The following is an 18,311-nucleotide window of genomic DNA, read 5'->3' as shown; positions in this document are numbered from 1 at the left end:
TTGTTTGTGGGTTTATTGTTGTTCTTGTTTCACCAATAGTAAAATTTTTGTGTGGTGTGGGTAGTAAAATTGGTTTGATGTGTAAATTTTTTATAATCAGACCATTTAATGAACATAAAAACATCTTTCAAGTTAATGGTTCTCAATGTTCTTTGATGTTGGGAGAACACATCATTGACTTGTTTCTGTGACTTTGTTATACGTTTAAATTACAAGATTATTTTTGACTATGTAAGTGTGTATGTAAAAAGGTTAGTTGTATGATGGACTGTTGCATAAGCTAAGTACATAGAAAACTTACCTATATAACTAGAATTATGTTTTTCGATGCATACTACTAGGATGGAAGCATGTCCATAGAGATATTCAATATCTAGGCTATTCTTCAAGGTAGTCAAGAAGCATCAATTGTACAAAGATTTTCAACGATGGTCAAAGACAATTATGTTTTAAATGGAGTTCAAGTGACTCCTCGAAGATGTGGTGATGAAGAAAGAGCGGTGTTTGTGAGATTCTAGAGTTGATCTGAGTGTTGATAAAGACCAATCAGACAAATATCATATTGTTGTTGTAATATGTGTTTTCATTGTTTTCCATGTAAGCATTAATGGAGGGTGTTGGAAGTAATGCTTCCATGTCATGTGAAGTTGTCATTATGAGTCACGAGGATTTAGTCTAGATGTTGTTGTTTCCTATGTATGAGTTGTAGTTGTTATCTAGAAGTGTCGAAGTCAGTGATTTATGTCATATATATATGTAATCGATGTGATCAATAAAATGCAATGTTTAATTTGTGTTGTGCACTCTCTCTGGCTCTCTATTTTTCTTACTACATACTCTATTTGGAGGGGTTTTGTGGAGGATGATGAACTGCTATTCAAGTAGTTTAGTAGCTGATGTTTAATTTGTTGTCAGTATACCGTTATTATGTCTGAATAATGGACATTGTAAGATGTCATGTTTTGGGATATTATCTTTCATAATAGTCATTCATAAACTTTTGGGATCTCATCTTTCATAATAGTGATTGATAAATTACTTTTCTTAGTCATGGTTACATATATCATCTATAACAAAAGGGTTTTTTGTTGGTTGTATGTTGAAATAAAAAAAAGTGTTCTTTTGGGAAGGAAAAAGTAAGACAAATTATACTATAATTCAACATGCATTTCATAAAGTTCATACATACATATTTAGAAGTATTATAAAATTTAGAGTGATATCATATTCAAGGTAATTTTTTTTTAAGAAAAGAGAATATTATCTATCTTATTTTTAAATTGAAAAGAAAAATAGGTTAATATTGACCTAATTGAGGGAAAAAGTGAAAGCTCATATACATTGTTTTAATGGCCTATGGTATTAGAATCCATGGATTGCATGCAATGAAACCTTAAAAGACTTTGGGATTCTCCATTGTTATGTCACTAAGTTGATTGCACCGATCACTTGATTGGGCCAAATTGTCTTTATCTCTAACTATCAAAGCAAAGGGATCTTCAATTGTAGAAGGAAGTGAGAAAAACAAATATTGTGGAGACAAAATTAGTTAATTACATGTATATGGGCATATGGTTCTTAGACTTGTCATGTTTACTACTACCAATAATGTTTTGGAGATAAAACCTGATGGGTTACATGTGATGAAGCCTTTAAAAGGCTTGAGGATTCTTCATTGTTATGCCACTAAGTTGAGAGGAACTCTTACTTTGCCTTCCAAGGTGCCAATTTAGCTTCAAGTCAATACATGATTATGTTTAAAACATGTGATAATAATAGATTTATTATTGGCTACTTCTTCTTCAATTGAGCTTTTCACAGTAAATCATGATTGTGCATGGTTTATGTGTATTGTGCATGTATATGTTTTTGTTATCATTATTTTTGTTACATTATCTTTATTTCTAACAAAATATATTCAGATAAAAAACTATATTTTCATATGTTAATGTAACGACATTGATTTGCTATCATAATAACTATATATATGTTCATGTAAGGACGTTGATTTATAATTAATTAATTAATATATAAATATATAGGTTGAGGTGATTGATCTGTAATATTTTTGTATTAACAAATATTTTGTATTTTTAATGAGCATGCACCATAAGATCTATACCTATCCGCATAGTTTATAGTTATTGAATAGGGAAAAGAGTAGTTTCCTTTGCATTTTTATTACATTTTTTGTTGCTTCAACACGTCCATATATATATATATATATGAATGATTTGTAAAAATTACAATTAATGTATAAAACTGATACATTAATTATATCAATGAGGGATATGGGTAATTTGTCAATTTCTTAACCCGAACAAGTGCCTCTTTAAAAGACAAGAATAAAATATTCATGAAATAAAAAAAAATATAGATTATAATGATAAAAAAGATATTATTAACAAAAAAAATATTTTGCTCTCATCCATAAATAAAATGTGTGAAGATATCCATGGTTGGGGATGATAGTAGAAGTGTCATAGGGCTGCAAAATTGGCTTATACCCTGCAAAATCCAACTTCTCACTATATTCTCTCTCACCTGACGCTACATACATTGACTTAGTTGACTTCCTAGAGTACATATGGGATGGGGTTAACATTTGATCTCACCTAGTCTCAACCCTCACCCTTCCTCTCACCTCAAATGTTGGTGTGGTTATGGACCATTTGAAGGTGATATCGACTAGTCAAATACAAGATATGCAATGTAACCTATGTATCTGCCTCTCTTTCTGAGTAGGGGCCCTCCCCTTGACACGTCCTCTCGAACATTTTCGAAACCCTCTTCTTCTACCTCCTCCACAAGTCCTCCACTTTCCCCTCCTAGTCTGCAGGTGATCCCTCTCATTTCTCCCCTATCTCCACAATCGTCATGGGATTACCTTGGCTCGAATACTTTGCTAGACTTAGTGGGTCACTCCTTTTGGATCTATCATTTTTCCTAAACTTCCCTTCCATTTTTCATTTTTCTCATCTGTTTTTTTACAATGGAAATGCATAGTAGTGGTGGTTTTACCCCTAGCCCCCACTACTGGAATCACTAAGAAGGTAAATTGTAAATGCATCAAACGAAAGTTAGAGGAGCCATGCCTAGTAATAAGATAAGATATTTAGTTAAATGACATTCAAAACATGGAAAAATTTGCAGTGGAAGTCTAGTTTCCAAGAAAGATGATGTCTAGGGTCATCCTTTAGTGATGGACCAAAAGAAATTACATAGATCCTCGATTATGTGCCCCAATATATGATCCTCACAAAGGGTTGGATTTCATGGGTTACTTCCTCTGAGGAGGATGCCACAAAATTGTTAGCTAGGAATTGGTCCTGGGGAACCCAAGCCATCAACATGAAAAGGTGGATGGTTAAATTTGACACACAAGCAGAAACATTGGATATAATATCTATCTAGGTCTATCTCCATAACTTCTACTCATCATCTAGTCAGAAAGTGTCCTTAAATAAGTGGGTAACACTCTAGGATTTTTCTATGATGCAAACGTTTCTTACCTCCAGTCAAGGTATATGGCTATTTTTTAGAATTCAGGTGGGTGTAAACCTATTGCAAGGGATCCTCAAATTCATTTCAATATGCGCTATAGAATCACCCATCATAAAGCTGTCAATATGAAGGTAAGCTTTCAAATGTAATTCTATTCATGTGCACGGTCACCTTAGTAGGAACTGTGTTGCTAGGAAGAAAAAAAAGAGACAATGGGTAATGAAAGAGGAGCTTTACTTAGTCTCACCATATGGCACCCCCCAGGACCTTCGCCAAGAAATATTGGAAGGTTAAATATCCGCGGAGGAACATGGGTTGCAGTCTGTTGAAGAAGAAAGAGTAGTCAATCCCTTGGAGAAGCCTCTCTCGTTCAACAAGGAGAAATATGATTCAAAGAAACCTCTGGGTTTTATTGATGGCTAGAAGCAATTCCTTCCTTAGCTCAAGATATTCCATCCCCCTTAGGTATGACAACCCTCCCTCCACTAGGTTCTCTTGTTTCCATTTTTCTATTCCACTTTGATATCCTTTGAGCTCTATTACATCCCTACCTATTTCTTATCCTTTTCAAGGAGCTCTAAAATCCCTGGTCGATGTCTCTTCCCCATTTCCCCACACTCTTTTTTCCCTTACCTCGCATCTCTATCCATCTTTTATTCCCCTAACTTAGGCTCCCTCTCCCTTTGTTTGCCCACTCCCCCTTCTTATGTTCCCCCTCTTATTTCTTATGTTCACTATTATAGGCCATTTTGTCACATCTGGTCAATAAGCCTTTAAACTGGATCAATCAACATCCATAAACATGTTGTCTTCATCCCCTCACAAAGCCCTAAGCATGACCTTTCCAAAAAGTCTGATTTTTTGGGATTAATTGATCAATATCAATATTTTTTAACCCCAATGCACCTTGTTCCTTTATCCACCTACATTTAGCACTCATTTCTCCCTTATGCGCCAGCACTGGTAAACACTAGTTGCTCCTTTCTGGAGGTGCATTGATTCTAGAAATTTGGTCAAAAAAAATTGAAGCTTCCTCTTCCATAAGCTTCTAAGAGTTGTTTCAACTATTTACCATGGATAAGAGCTTGAATCCTATCTGATCCTACCTTGGATACTTCACCTCTTATCCCTTGAGCTCATCCTACCATCATATGTGAATCTCAAACCCATAATGGTAAATCCTAAACTACCATCCTTCTCCTATAAAATTACAGCCATCCTTAGTGCCAGCGCTGGATTTTGAAGATTCATTATACCCTTATGCTAATTCCTTGAACCTAAAGGAGTCATCATCTTCATTCATTAGTTTTGACATTGAGATGTAGTTTGTGGCAAGGAAGGACAAGTCAACTTGGGGAGACTTCTACAAGATCAACTTCTATTTATGGTTGTAAATACTCTCCTATTTGTATTAATACAAATAGTATCTTGTTTTCCTATTTGTGTTGTATTATGTTTTCACTCATGTATCTCAATGCCTTGTTGATTCATTGAATAGAGATGCTAGATTATGCTACTTGGTTATATATCCTTTTCTTGTTTTAGTCGTGTGTGCAGGTTCTAATTACAACACATGGAGCTACAATTGGAGCTTACGAGCGAGGAGGAATGAGAAGCTTGCTACAGATTTGAGGTAGGTGTCTCTCCCATGCTCTAACTTAACTAAGGAAAACTCTATATTATTTGTCTTTTGTTGTTATAGACTAGTCCACTAGGTCTAGGGAATTCACCTTTTTCCACAATCATAAATTCCACATAGCACTCACTATTATAATCTCCACTCCTCTAGGTATTCTTACCTTTCCCATTCCTCTACTTCTTGTATTCCAGATTAGCTAGGGGTATTGGGATATCTAGTGGACCTCCGTTGTATTTGATTGAACCACAACTAAAAATATCACCTTTCGAAGGCTCAAACTCTAACATTGCCTGAAATCCATTTTGGGAAATAGTCCTCTATCCTCATGCCACTTAAAGCAAAGGCCCTTCCAAGGTCTCTAAATGAAAATTATTTCTAAGCTATCAGGGCCTTATCAACCCACCCTCTAAGGTCATTGGAAATTAAGAGACTCATTGATCTTCATTCCCCTCACATACTTTTCCTTCAAGAAACTATGTTGGAAGGACAGAAGATGATAAACCTCCTTCAGGCCCTTTATCCTAATTGGATTTTTTTAGAAACTAATTTGGAGGGACATTTTGTAGGTATAATCTGTACATGGAATTCAAGATATACTCGTCTTATTACAACATTGTACATCAAATCTAGTTTGGTCCTTGATCTCTCTTCCTTGAAACTGAATATGTCATTCCTGTGTATAAATATGTATGGATGTTATGCAAATAAGAAATTTTATTGGGAATCCTTTTTCCAACTTCCCAATTTCAGCTATGATAGGGTCATCATAGCATAAATATGAATTTCACCTTGGGAAACTCTAAGTTCTAGGTGCCATCTACCAAACATGATCCATTTTTGGACTTCCTCATCAACATTTTTGATGACTTATGTCTTAGTGACATCCTTCCCATTAATATTAGGACTACATTGACAAACACACAACCTAGATTCACTAGAATTGCAAAACATTTGGATTGGTTCTGTTAGGGTCCTATATTATAGGAATCTCAGTATTTTATGTCTTACTATTCATTTGAGGTTAGGGTTTTATAGACTCAATATGAGTTCTATATATATAAGGTATGCTCCTTTAAATCGTATGCATATTCCAGGTTTTCCAAATTGCATGCCTCATGTATATTGGCAAACTTATTTGCCAAAATTCAGAGATCAAAAAGGAGATGATGGTACTCTTCATTTGGTCAAATTTCACATGCATGTATGTAGACTTAAGGTTGAATTTCACGAATATTGTCTCATGAAGGTGTTGATGGTATACTTGTAGGGAAATGCACAATCATGGTATGAAATCTTTCCAAATGCTTGTTTATCTCCTCTTCGAGATTTTCATCCAGTGTTTTATGAGAGATATAAAGAATGTCATCCTTCGTTGTTGCTGGTCAAAGACGTTGCACTCATTTTAAATTTTTTATTGAGAATTTGGAGATTTTTTATGAAGATGATTAGTTCATGGATGAAGAGATACTAGAGTCTTTACATGAGAAACTTTTGCATCATCACAGTCAAAATGTAGAAGCTAGCTGCCATGACACTCAAGAAAATTCTCAGCAGGTAGTAGTTTCTTCCTTAACTGTCAACAAAGTTGATCAGGATCTTGATGTAGATGTTCATGTTTCTTCTCTTGTGTTGAATGAACATGTTCAATAGTCTTGTCAGTTTTTAAGTGACCATGAGGAAAAACTAGTAGAGTTTAGCAGCCTTGATACATAAGAAAATTTCTAGCAAACAATTCTTTCTTCCTTGATTGAAGACCAATCAAATTTGCATAATGAAAGCCATGTTACATCCCATGATTTTAATGATGATTTGCAACAAGATTTTCATTTTTCATGTGGCCAAAACAGGGATGAAGACATTTTTTCAAATTTTCCTTCATGTCATTCCTCTGTTGAATTTTTGTCTCATGAAAAATCCTACGAAAATCAGATCTCTGAAGTTGTTTGCATGGAAAATTTAGGTAGTGAATTAGTCCTTGTTGGTAGCTTATTACATATGCAGGAGGATCATGTGCAAGAACTTGTTTCTCTTCACTCTTTTGAAAGTCAAAATGAACCGTCTGCTGATATATTTGAGAATTATTTTGAAATTGAAAACATAGAACAACCAACAGTAATATATGAAGCTTCTCTTATTGTTTTTGTTCATCATGGAGAGATGCCTTTGCATATTCTTCAAGATTCTTTTGCCAACCTATTTGAATCATCAGTTAAGTCATATTTTATGTTGTTTATAGAGCATGGGTTTCAGTTTCATCTGGAATTTTAGTTTCCATTATGAATCATTTTTTGTCTTCTTATAGAGGGTGTGAGCAGAATTCCAGTGAGTGGTCATCTCCTTGCTCGGCTTCACTAAAAATTTCGTATCACTTGAGTCAGCAGGTTATTCAATAGTTTAGTGTATATAACAGTGTGAATAAGCTCAATGGTTTGAGCATCTTCTTCAGTGCTTTTCAGAGTTCCATTTCAGCAGTGTGCCAGTTTCCAGCAATTTGTTTTGGTAGATTGGTGTTTCTTTTTAGCATTGATTTTCAATTTACAGTTGTGTATTGAAGATTTGGATGAGCGTAGTTGGCAGGATACAGTTGGAAAATTGAGTTTGGAATCAACCCAATGGATAAGTCTACTAGTCTACGATGTCCTTAGCACGTCACAGGGAGGATCCCATCCCCATTGGAGCCTATTTTAGGATTCTATATTATAGGAATATTAGTGTTTTCTATCTTAATATTCATTTGAGGTCATTTTCTAAATGTTAGTTTTGATTTCATGAGTGATATGGCCTAGTTTTGGATTGAGTGTTATGTAAAGTTTTTGAGTAAAAAAATGTCTATTTGCTAAAAATCCAAATTGTAATGTCATGAAGGATCATCATTAAAAGGGTAATCATATGGGGTCATTGGTCACTATTAAAGAGACTTTGTGTGCATTGTATTTCAGAATATTTTTCCTAATGAATGAAAGAAAAAAGGTGATTTGCAGGGATTCCTGTTTCATATCTTGATGGTGTTTTGATTCTTTCATGTTGTAGGTTTGTCTTACATTTTTACATCTCTTGAATGTATGTCTTCATGTTTGGAAGAACCAAATGTTTAACTCATAATTCATCTAGAGGATGACCTGATTTACTTTTACCAAGTGATTTATGTTTTCCTCTTAAAGCAACATTTATAATTCATCTATAGTTTTGACAGTCTATGTGTTGTTTCCACCTTTCTTACACTCACCCTCCTACAATGATTTAACTTTATTTCATCACCAACACTGCCTACCTTTCCCCTATGGAAAAACCCCTTCACTATTCATCATATCACTAGACAAGTAATTAATTTGACATCAATCCATGCCCAATGGATCTGTCTCCTTTCTTACTAGAAAATCTTTGAAAATCGGACCTTATTGAGCACTATACCTAGCATAATATCATATTAGTTTAAAAACCTAAGTGAGAGAGCCCTCTCAAAGGCTAGAAGGGCTTGATTCTAGCCTAAAAGTGGTTTTGGGGTTACCTCTTAAGTTTCTCTCCTCGGTCGAGGGAAATTTACAGAGTGCTAACAAGTTCCTCATCTCAAATTCCCTACTCAATTCTAATTTTAAAATTACAAAATGTTCTACTATTGGTGGTGACTCAGACAACTCCCCTATTCTCCTAGAGGTTGAGTCTTTCCCTCAAAAAACTCCATCTCATTTTAAACATAACGCATCCTGGTTGAAGGACCCTTCATCGATTAACTCTTTAATGGAAAATTGGGTCAACTACTCTCCTGATAAAAGATAATATCCCTCAATTGAATTCCAAAAGAATATAAAAAAGTCTAAAGTCATTATTATTGATTGGATCAAAAAGGAAAAGAGGGAAGAAAATTATAAATCTCTCTCAAATATGGAAACAAAACTATTATCTCCTCTAGATATGTCCATTATGGCAGGGGTCCTAGAGGACCTAAAAAATAAGATTGTAGGCATTTGAAAATCTAGAAGGAAGATATTATTATATCATCAAAGGAATGAAGATTAAAAAGATGATCCCTTTAGCTAAAGGTTGGGGATGAAAACACAAAATATTTCCATGCAATGGCCAACCACAGTAAATCTATAAACATTATTTGGGGATTAAAAGAGTCAGATAGATCACTTGCCATGTCCTTCTTTGAAATCTTTGCAGTAGGATGATATTGCTTCAATCAATTTTCCATCAAGAAAATTGAGCCATATTGAATGTGTCTTGGCGGTGGTAAGATTATTCCGCAGGTTTTTAGATGGGGAGAAAAATGAAGCCTTAATGGTTGAAGTAACCAGACATGAACTGGAATCCATCATTAAGAGTTTTAAAAAAGATAAAATTCCATGCCTAGATGATAAACCTATTGAGTTATACACCCACTATATAAAATTAAGTGGTGAGAATATGTTATCATTCATTCATTGTTGAAGGTCCTCTAGTCAAGTCCTTGATCCTTTCAACTCTACTTTCATTTCCTTGATTACAAAGGAATGCAATGTAGACACTTTTGATATGTTCAAAACTTTCTCTCTTTACAACTCCATTTATAAGATCATATCAAATATTATTACAGTGAGGCTCAAGGAATTTCCCACATAAAATATCTCTTAGGATAAATTTGGCTTCTTAGTAGACAAGCAAATACTTGAAGCCATCAGTTTAGGATAAAAATTTCTACACACCATTCATATAAATAAATAAATAAAAATTATCCTCAAAGTAGATCCTCTAAATATTTTAATTGGGTCTTTTGGTTATATATTATATTTCTCTAAATATACTTGGGTTTCTCTCATGCATTTTCTACCTAGGTAATGAACTATATCAAGTCCCCTTCCTTTGCCATCCTCATAAATGAAATCACTTCCCCTTTATTTCATGCGGGGAGGTTGTACGATAGGTATGTTCTTTGTTTCCCCTTCCTTTTCTCTTAGTAGATGATGGGCTTAGTTGGATGATCTCATATATAGTTCAAAATGGTATATTTAAGGGAATCAACATCTCCCAAAATTTTATGTTCACTCACCTATTGTGCATGGATGATATCCCAATTTTCTTTGATGGTAGTCTAAATCATGTCTACTTTTTGTGGTCCTCCCTGGATCTATTCTTCCATGCTATAGGAATGCTGATAAATTATGAGAAACCTTCTATCTTTGGATGCCATTTATCAAGGATTGGAAAACAACATATTACAAATATCATTTCCTTCCTTGCTAAAGAAATCAATCAAGTTCTAAAATACTTGGGATTAATTCTAAGGTCATGAAACTACAAAAATCGAGATTGGTGCTAGCTTCTAGAAAAATGCCTCTCCAATGCTAGTTGGTTGGTCCTATGTAAATATGCGGTGGAAGCTATTCTAGTTTACTAGGATTGGTTGGCATGGATACCCATGGGAACCATCCACTGCATCAACTAAATTTCGATTTATTTATTATAAGATAGAAATGAAGAAAAAATAACATTTCCTTTAGCACCATGGCACTCCATTGCACTCCCAAAAGCTTATGGTGGATGGGGATTAAATTGTCTACCTAGATTTGAAAAATCAGTAACAACAAAAGGTGTATGGAGAATCATCCAATTTGGAGGCCTTTGGTCTCAAGTAATGTATGAGAAATATATAAGACCTAATTATATATTTGAATGGATTAGGTCCCCCCAAAACCTTCCCAACAATGTGTGCATGATTTGGAAAGGAATTGCTAAGGCTTTTCACATTATTGGAAACCACTTATATTGGATGATAGGAAATGGCTTGCATTTTCTTTTGCAGAATGATGCCTAGATTGGGAGTCACCCCAATTTTTTTATTTCACCTCTACTTATTGACCATTTATACCCAACAAGTTATTATACTCTAGACCAAGTATCTCTCTCTCACCCTCCTTTGGATCCTCAATCCTAGCTGTCTTCCATTGATCTACAATTAGAAGGGGAAGAAGTCGAATCTTGAGCTGACTATATCAGGAACCTCCAATTTAAAAATGCCCCTCTTTGTGATTTAGAATATAAAATTGTTTGGACCGTTGGTCTGAATAGAAAATATGCCCAAAAATATGGCTGCCTCATTCAACTTCATGAACCTTAAATCCTTCCATGGCAAGGAAAAGGTATTTGGAAAGCTCCTGGTCCCCCCCAAGGAAAAATTATTGATGTGGCTGATGATGAGAGAAAAGTATCAATATGAGACAATCTTTGAAAAATAACTTCCCAGGTTCCAAGTATATGTCCCTTATGTTAGACATAATCTAAAACAATTTTTCATTTTTTCATTTCATTCCTATTCGCTGAAGAGGTTTGGATGGAAATAGAAAGGCTTATAAACTTATTATACACATGGGGATGAGAGGATATCAATCAGATATTAAAATATTGGATATGTTTCCAAGTCCCTGAATACCAAAAAGGGCTTCTGCTATGTTTCTATTGGGGAATTTGGTTGGAAAGTAATGCAATATTTTTTGAAAATAGAACCCCCGACACAACAAGAGTTTCCTCCACCACCGTAGTCATAACTACTTCATTTTCATAATAATTTTCACTAGGATCCACCCTTCCATCTCCCCTAGTGCTTAGAAAAATGGATCTTCCGTGGTATTTTTTCGATAGTGCAACACATGGCTCCCCATTTATTTGAGGGGTTGGGGGTATATTTCATATCTCTAATGCACACACTCTCTCTTTCCCTCGAAATGTTGTTTCTTCCTCAAATAAATATGTATAACTCTTTTCTCTCTACATTATCCTATCTCTAGCAACTTATCAACATATAATGTCTCTTCACATATACAGGGACTCACAGGTGGTAATCAAATGGATGCAAGGATAATCAATTTTTTTTTTCAACAGAAATGAGAAGAGATATTATTAAATATGCACTCGATCACAACAAACACACATGGAATTCATTACCTTGCCATTTTCAGTGGGATATTCTACTAAAGTAATGACTAAATTCATGGGAGACATATACCAGTATTTTCCACAAATACTACAACTAAGTTCCTCTACATGTTTAAAAGTGTAAATTCTTACATATTGTGAGCATAAGATTATGCAAAAATAGAACATTAAGTTATTTGGGAGGCTTTTGGAGTAGAGAGTCCACTCAAAGATCAGATCCTGAAGCCAAGTTTGAATCTGTTTCATGTTATCACTTTTATTTATTGGATTTCCTACCTCTTATGAGAGGTGGTTCCACTATATTTGAGGAGAAGGAATTTTTAGAGTTGTCCCCCTTGCATGATTTTGCATGATCTTCCCTAATTGTCGTAGCTTTTCGATAAAAAATTTGGGTATAATTATTCATCTTTGTGAGAGTGGAGGGAGACAGTTCCAATGATATTTTCTCAAAATGTGAATCTAAGTTTGGAGGGTCGACCCGTAAAGGGGCTTTCTCTTCAGTTTACATTGATACTTTTGTATCTCCCTGATCCTCATTCGGGGTTTCATCCATAGGGAAATATTCATCCTATTTTGGATCTTGTATAGCCTTAAAAGAGTTTCTACTGGGGGAAGGTTATGGAATTGGATTTGCTTCATCAAATTTATTTGAGGATGTAGCCTTGTTTTGTTGATTTTTTCTTCGCTTTTGTGTTGGTTGGAAACTAGATTCTTTAGGAATAGCCTGCTTATTTTTTTTTTGGGGGGGAAGTTTTTGGCAAAGTTCTGATGAGAATGACAAATGATGCACTTGAAGGGGATTTTCTCATAGTCCAATTCCTGGATATGGCTCCATTCTCCTAGATTTATCTTAAGGGCCTTCGATAAACCCTCATTGAGATCTACTTCAACACGAATACGAGCATATGAAAATTGACCTCCTTTTGGTTTTGGTTTATCCAAATAGTGGCCCAACTTGTTTCCAATGCCTTTTAGTTTATTAGGCCCCCAAATATGAAGAGGGAGGTGCGGTAGATAGACCCACATCACCAAGGTAGTAATCTCAAAATCTGGATTGAATTCCAAAGCCCATGGAATGCTAAAGAAGCCTTTGGACCCCATAAAATACAACCCTAATATAAAAGAAAAATATATTTCCATTTTATTGAAAAACAAAAAGACATAGAAGCCCCTTGCTATACCAAAATAAGGGAAAAGTCGAAGCGATAACTTACTTTGAACCAGATCTTGAAGAGCTGAGGGTAGCAAATCTAATGGCAGCAATCGAAACTCCTCACACTGAGAATACGAGCAGAAATGACCTATCTCTCCTTGGGTCTTCTTCAATGACTTCGCTTTACTTCTCCGGGTTCTTTTGAAGTTTACGAAACTGTCCTTAGACAGGCGGCCTAACGACTTCAATATTAATTCAAAGATCAAAATAACAATACTTTGTAGATTACAAGACGAGATCAAAGAAGCACTCCGTTCCAACTTGTGGGCTTCTCTCGATTGATCTCTTCTTTATAACCTCTAAGTAATCTAATCCTATCTAAGATATGACACAAAGTGGAAATAATTGAGGGTCATGTCGGCATTTTCTTTATCCGACGGTGTCTACTCAACCTTTCTGGTACAATAATTCTACCAATATCCTTTCGGACTTCAGTCAGAATCATAATCATCATCATCATCAGAAGACACTTGTCTTTCAAAGGCTTTTCATTCAAGCATCTTGAGGTAGTCGTATTCCATCATCTTTGAGTACTCTTTGTCCCAATTGATATCATGCAGGTCTTGTGCATTTGCATATGTGTCCTGAAAAGTAGATTCTTCAACTTTACCTTTTCCTTTGGCATTTGCTGATACTATTTCTTTGTCGTTTGGAGATGCTTTTGACATTTGTCCTTGGTCCTGATTTACTTTTACTTTGTGGAGGTTCTGTTGTTGTGGGGTAAACATCACTTCTTGCTTTTCCCACTTGTTTAGAAAAGGTACTGGGCTGATATCAATATCTAGAAAAGAATCTTTAAAGACTTTTCTGAACGCGGGAGAAGGTTGAACTACCAACTCAATACCATCTAGAAGCTCCCACTTAAAGATCTGAAACATGTTAGTGGAAGTCTCGATTGCATGTTGGACCCATAATCTACAATTTTCATTAATATATGCTTTTGATTGCCATCCCAATTCAAAAATCATTGAAGTACAGATTTTGTTTGACAACAGTAGACTGATAATATGAACTACATTGTTGTTCCAATTTCCTAAAACAATGTTGATTGTGATTAATGCTGTTTGGTTAATCACGAATCTTAAAACTTTCGGTTCTCCTTGTAGTTCATCCAATTCCTGTAAAACCTGTCACTTCTCTGTTAATTTCAAATTTCCAAATTCTTTGAACCAGAGAGCCAACTATTTGATCATTTCTATATTATTACTGGTCTTATTTTCTCTCGATATCTCATGAAAAAATACATGAGCAAAAGGATTGGGAGAAATACTTTCTCTTAATCTTAGACTTTGGTAATCCCAAGGGGATGAGAAAGTCCTTAGATAGTTCAGAGTTCTCTAGATGCATTAAGATGTTCTAACAGATGGCCTTTTCCTACAAAATCCTTCTTTAATCTCCCAATTGGCAAAAGTTTCAAAATTTTCATATTGGGGAAAAGTGTCATTGGGTGCATAGTTTTCATCAAATCTTTGTAGAAAAGATGCTTCAAGTTCCTCAAAAATATTAGGAATTCTTAATCACAAAATATATTTTTCTAATTCTCCTTTGATTGGAATAGCTTCCAAAATTTGGGCTTCTGTGTATATGCTTAGAGCAAAGTCTATTCCTCCTATCAACTGATAGTAATTCAATGCTTTGAGGATCCAAATCATATTTTCAGTGAATTGACTAGACCATAGATCTGATAAACTTTTAAAATAAATCTTTACCTTCATGTTGGGTAAAGGGTATACTTTTACTAAATCAACGCCTAGACCTAATGATATGCCAACATTTTTAGACTGCCACGCTTGGCATCTTCGAATCCACTAATTCCTCCTCAGACGCAGACCCACAACTTTCTTGATTTCTTCTGTTAAATGATTCACATGGCTTTCAAGAATTCTGAATTTGTCTACAAATGTGCTGAAATTATCATCTTGGGGTCCTTTTCCTAGTATTATAAAGAAATTTCCTGGTGATGTGACAAAAACCTTGTTCATATCTCTAGTTAAAGAGACCGCTAAAAAAATAGAATTACTTGGTATCCATTCAACATAAAAATCAAATTGTTGAAACCAAATTTGCCATGAGAGAAACCTTCCTCTAGCAAGCTGTCTTGAAATCTTGGCAGACAAGAAATACTTGAAGTTCATTGAATCAATCCTTGTAAGAAACTTTACTGGTGCCAGATATAGTTCAAATTTTTGTATCCCATTAAAAATTGCTAAAGTTCCCTTTTCAGCAATAAAATAATTCTTTTGACAAGGAGAGAATTCACTTGAGGCATATGCGCAAAGTTTTTCCTCTTCATTCTCATGTTTCTAAAAAAGAATGGCTGCCCAAAAACTATTAGAAGCATCAGTTTGTAAAATCAAAAGTCCATTGCCTGGTGGTTGTAACTTTGGAAGTTGTTGACATTCTGATTTAAGCTCTTTAACTGCTGCAGTGGCTTCTACTGACCATCCTTCCTTGAGATGTTTTCTGATTGGGGCTGTTTTCTCAGACAACCTGGGAATATATCTGTGCACATAATTTAAGACACCTAAAAATCTTTGAATTGTTTTAGTGTCTTTTAGTTCATCTGGAAACTGAGACAGTTTGGTAAGAACATGGGGCTGCATTTGGATTTCTCCATTAACTACGTTGATCCCCAAAAATTATACACTGTCTTGAAACAAAACCATTTTCTTTTCAGAAAGGGCTATGCCATGATTTTGGAATTCACTTAGACAAATCTCTAGATGCTTTAAATGGGTTTCAAGATCGGGACTATGTACAAGTATATCATCTATATATGTTACGATGAAATCATATTTTCCAAAAATAAAATCCATTCTTCTTTGGAAGAATGCACTTGGGCATTTTTTAGACCTAAAGGTACCACCTTCCATTGATAGAAACCTGCAAGGCATGTGAAGACAGTTTTATGCCTATCTTCTTCTTGGATCTGTATTTGATAGTATCCAGACTTCATGTCAAACTTGCTAAATAATTTACTGTGTTGAATCTTTTGCATAATGGTTTTTGGTCTTAGCAAAGGGTAATGAAAACCCTGAGTGATAGCATTCAGAGTTTTATAGTTAATTACCATTCTGGGCTTACCTCTGACTATTTCTGAATGGTTTCTAACTAGAAACATTGAACAACAGTAATGAGACATACTTGGTTCAATAAGATTCATACTTAATAGCTCACTTATCTGTCTCTTAATTTCTTGTTCATCTGTAGGGGTGCATGGAATTAGTTTTCCCTTTACTCCATTGTCATGTAGGGTCACTATCTCCTCCTTTGGGATTTCTACTATCCAAAATTGTTGAGGATTGTTTGAAGAACTTTTCAGCAATCTGTCATGCATAGAAATCTGCTCAGCGGACCAATTTAGGCTAGTGCATGCCTTTTATTTGTTCTTTAGCTCCATTATTTCTTTGTATAATTGCAAAACTTCTTGCCAATTATTGGAGTCCTTAAGAGGTTTCCATGCTCGAACTTCCTTTTGGCTATTCTCTTTTCGCACCTCAAAATTTTCTATGGATAATCTAGGCACATCAATAGATTTCTTCTTTAAATTAAGTATCAGCTTATCTTCACTAATAGTGACTGGGAGCACAAAGTTAATAAAAGGAATTCCAAGCATTAAGCTTTTTGATGGATCAAAATTCTGAATAGCAGTGATTTTTACTATTTTCCCCCCGACATTCAAAGATATGTTATCAACATAATGCGTCAATTCAATAGATCCCCCAATTGTTTCAGACATAAGAATAGTTTGGAGTGGCTTCCAAAGAGATTTAAGCAAATATGGACAAGTCAAATTATTTGAGCCTCCAGTAACTATGAATGCATGAACATTTATCCATTCATTTCTAACTTTTACTTGGACTGGGATATAAATGAGACTATTTGTTTTAATGATCTTTTTTAATAGAGCTTGCTCTTCAACTCTATTGTTTTCTGGAATTTTTAAACTAGTAGAAGCAACAATATTCTTTTGATATGGGAAAAAAGAATTTAATTATGGCAATACTATAATCAGCTACTTACCTGTTTTATTTAAGCTTTCTGAAGTTGACTCTTCGTTAGAAACATCTGTGGTGTCTTCAGTTTCTTCTGTTTCGCTTTCATCTGACTGATCACTATAATGCAATTCTTCAGAAATATCATCATCAGAACAATAATTACACACATTCATCTTTTGTACACTAGCTTCGACATTACCTTCATCTTCTGAAGCTTTTGTTAAAATATATACATCAAAAAATTCGTCTTCTAAATCGACTATAGACCAATCATCCTTGAAGTCCTCAATCTCAAAACAAGCTTTTAGTTTAGAAGAGGAACTATTAGGACATTTGTGTAAGAAATTGTTGCAAATGAAACAACAATTGTTGTTTCTTGGTTTCTTTCTCTTTTTCAAAAATTTGAATTTTCTGAAAGGCTTCCTTGGATTGGAGACTCTCTTGGGTCTAAATTTTCCATACCTTTTTGTTTTCTTCTTCTTTTTAAAGGGTGTCCAGGGTAGCATTGTTCTATAGACATCTGAACTGGGTGTAATTGTGTGGTTTCTTTTGCCAGCACAAATACTTAACCTTCTTTGTACACCTGAAAATAAGATCAACCCAATATATTTGATCTATTTTCTTATTCTCTACATCTAAATCTTTCATGATAATATCTCCTAAATTACGGGGAAGCTTAGGCAAAAATGATATTTTTTGAGTAGTGTCATTAGAAAGATTTTCCTTAAAGACTTTTGCCATGAAATCTTTGCCAAAATGATCAAGATATTTTAAATCTTTCAGTTCCATACCGCTTAAGTCTATTATTAGCTGTTTTTTCTCATCTACTGGCTCTAGGACAAATTGTGTTTTCAACAAAAGTTCTAAAGTGGCCAGTCATGCTTCCATGACTGCTCTTATTTCTTCATCTGATGGTCCCATCCACTAATCATATACAATGTCAGTCATTCTTTTCTCGGCTAGGACCATTATAGAAACATTATCTAATTTTTTGGTGACCTGCATCTGATACAGAGCACCAGTCCATATCCAGATTGATTCTCCT

General features: G+C 34.8%; 1 pseudogene; it reads right to left on the bottom strand.

The window, feature by feature from the left end:
• The window catches only part of LOC149148143 (ABC transporter B family member 15-like), a 41,277-nt pseudogene extending 23,222 nt beyond the window's left edge, over window positions 1–18,055 (bottom strand).
• Window positions 18,056–18,311: the final 256 nt, after the last annotated feature.

Source organism: Pinus tabuliformis, chromosome 9 (assembly GCF_031772625.1).
Source record: "Pinus tabuliformis cultivar Carrire ecotype Pingquan chromosome 9, CPIR1, whole genome shotgun sequence".
NCBI classification, from domain to species: domain Eukaryota; kingdom Viridiplantae; phylum Streptophyta; class Pinopsida; order Pinales; family Pinaceae; genus Pinus; species Pinus tabuliformis.
Note: the sequence above shows the minus strand (reverse complement) of the source record. Positions and strands in the feature narration are given on the sequence as shown.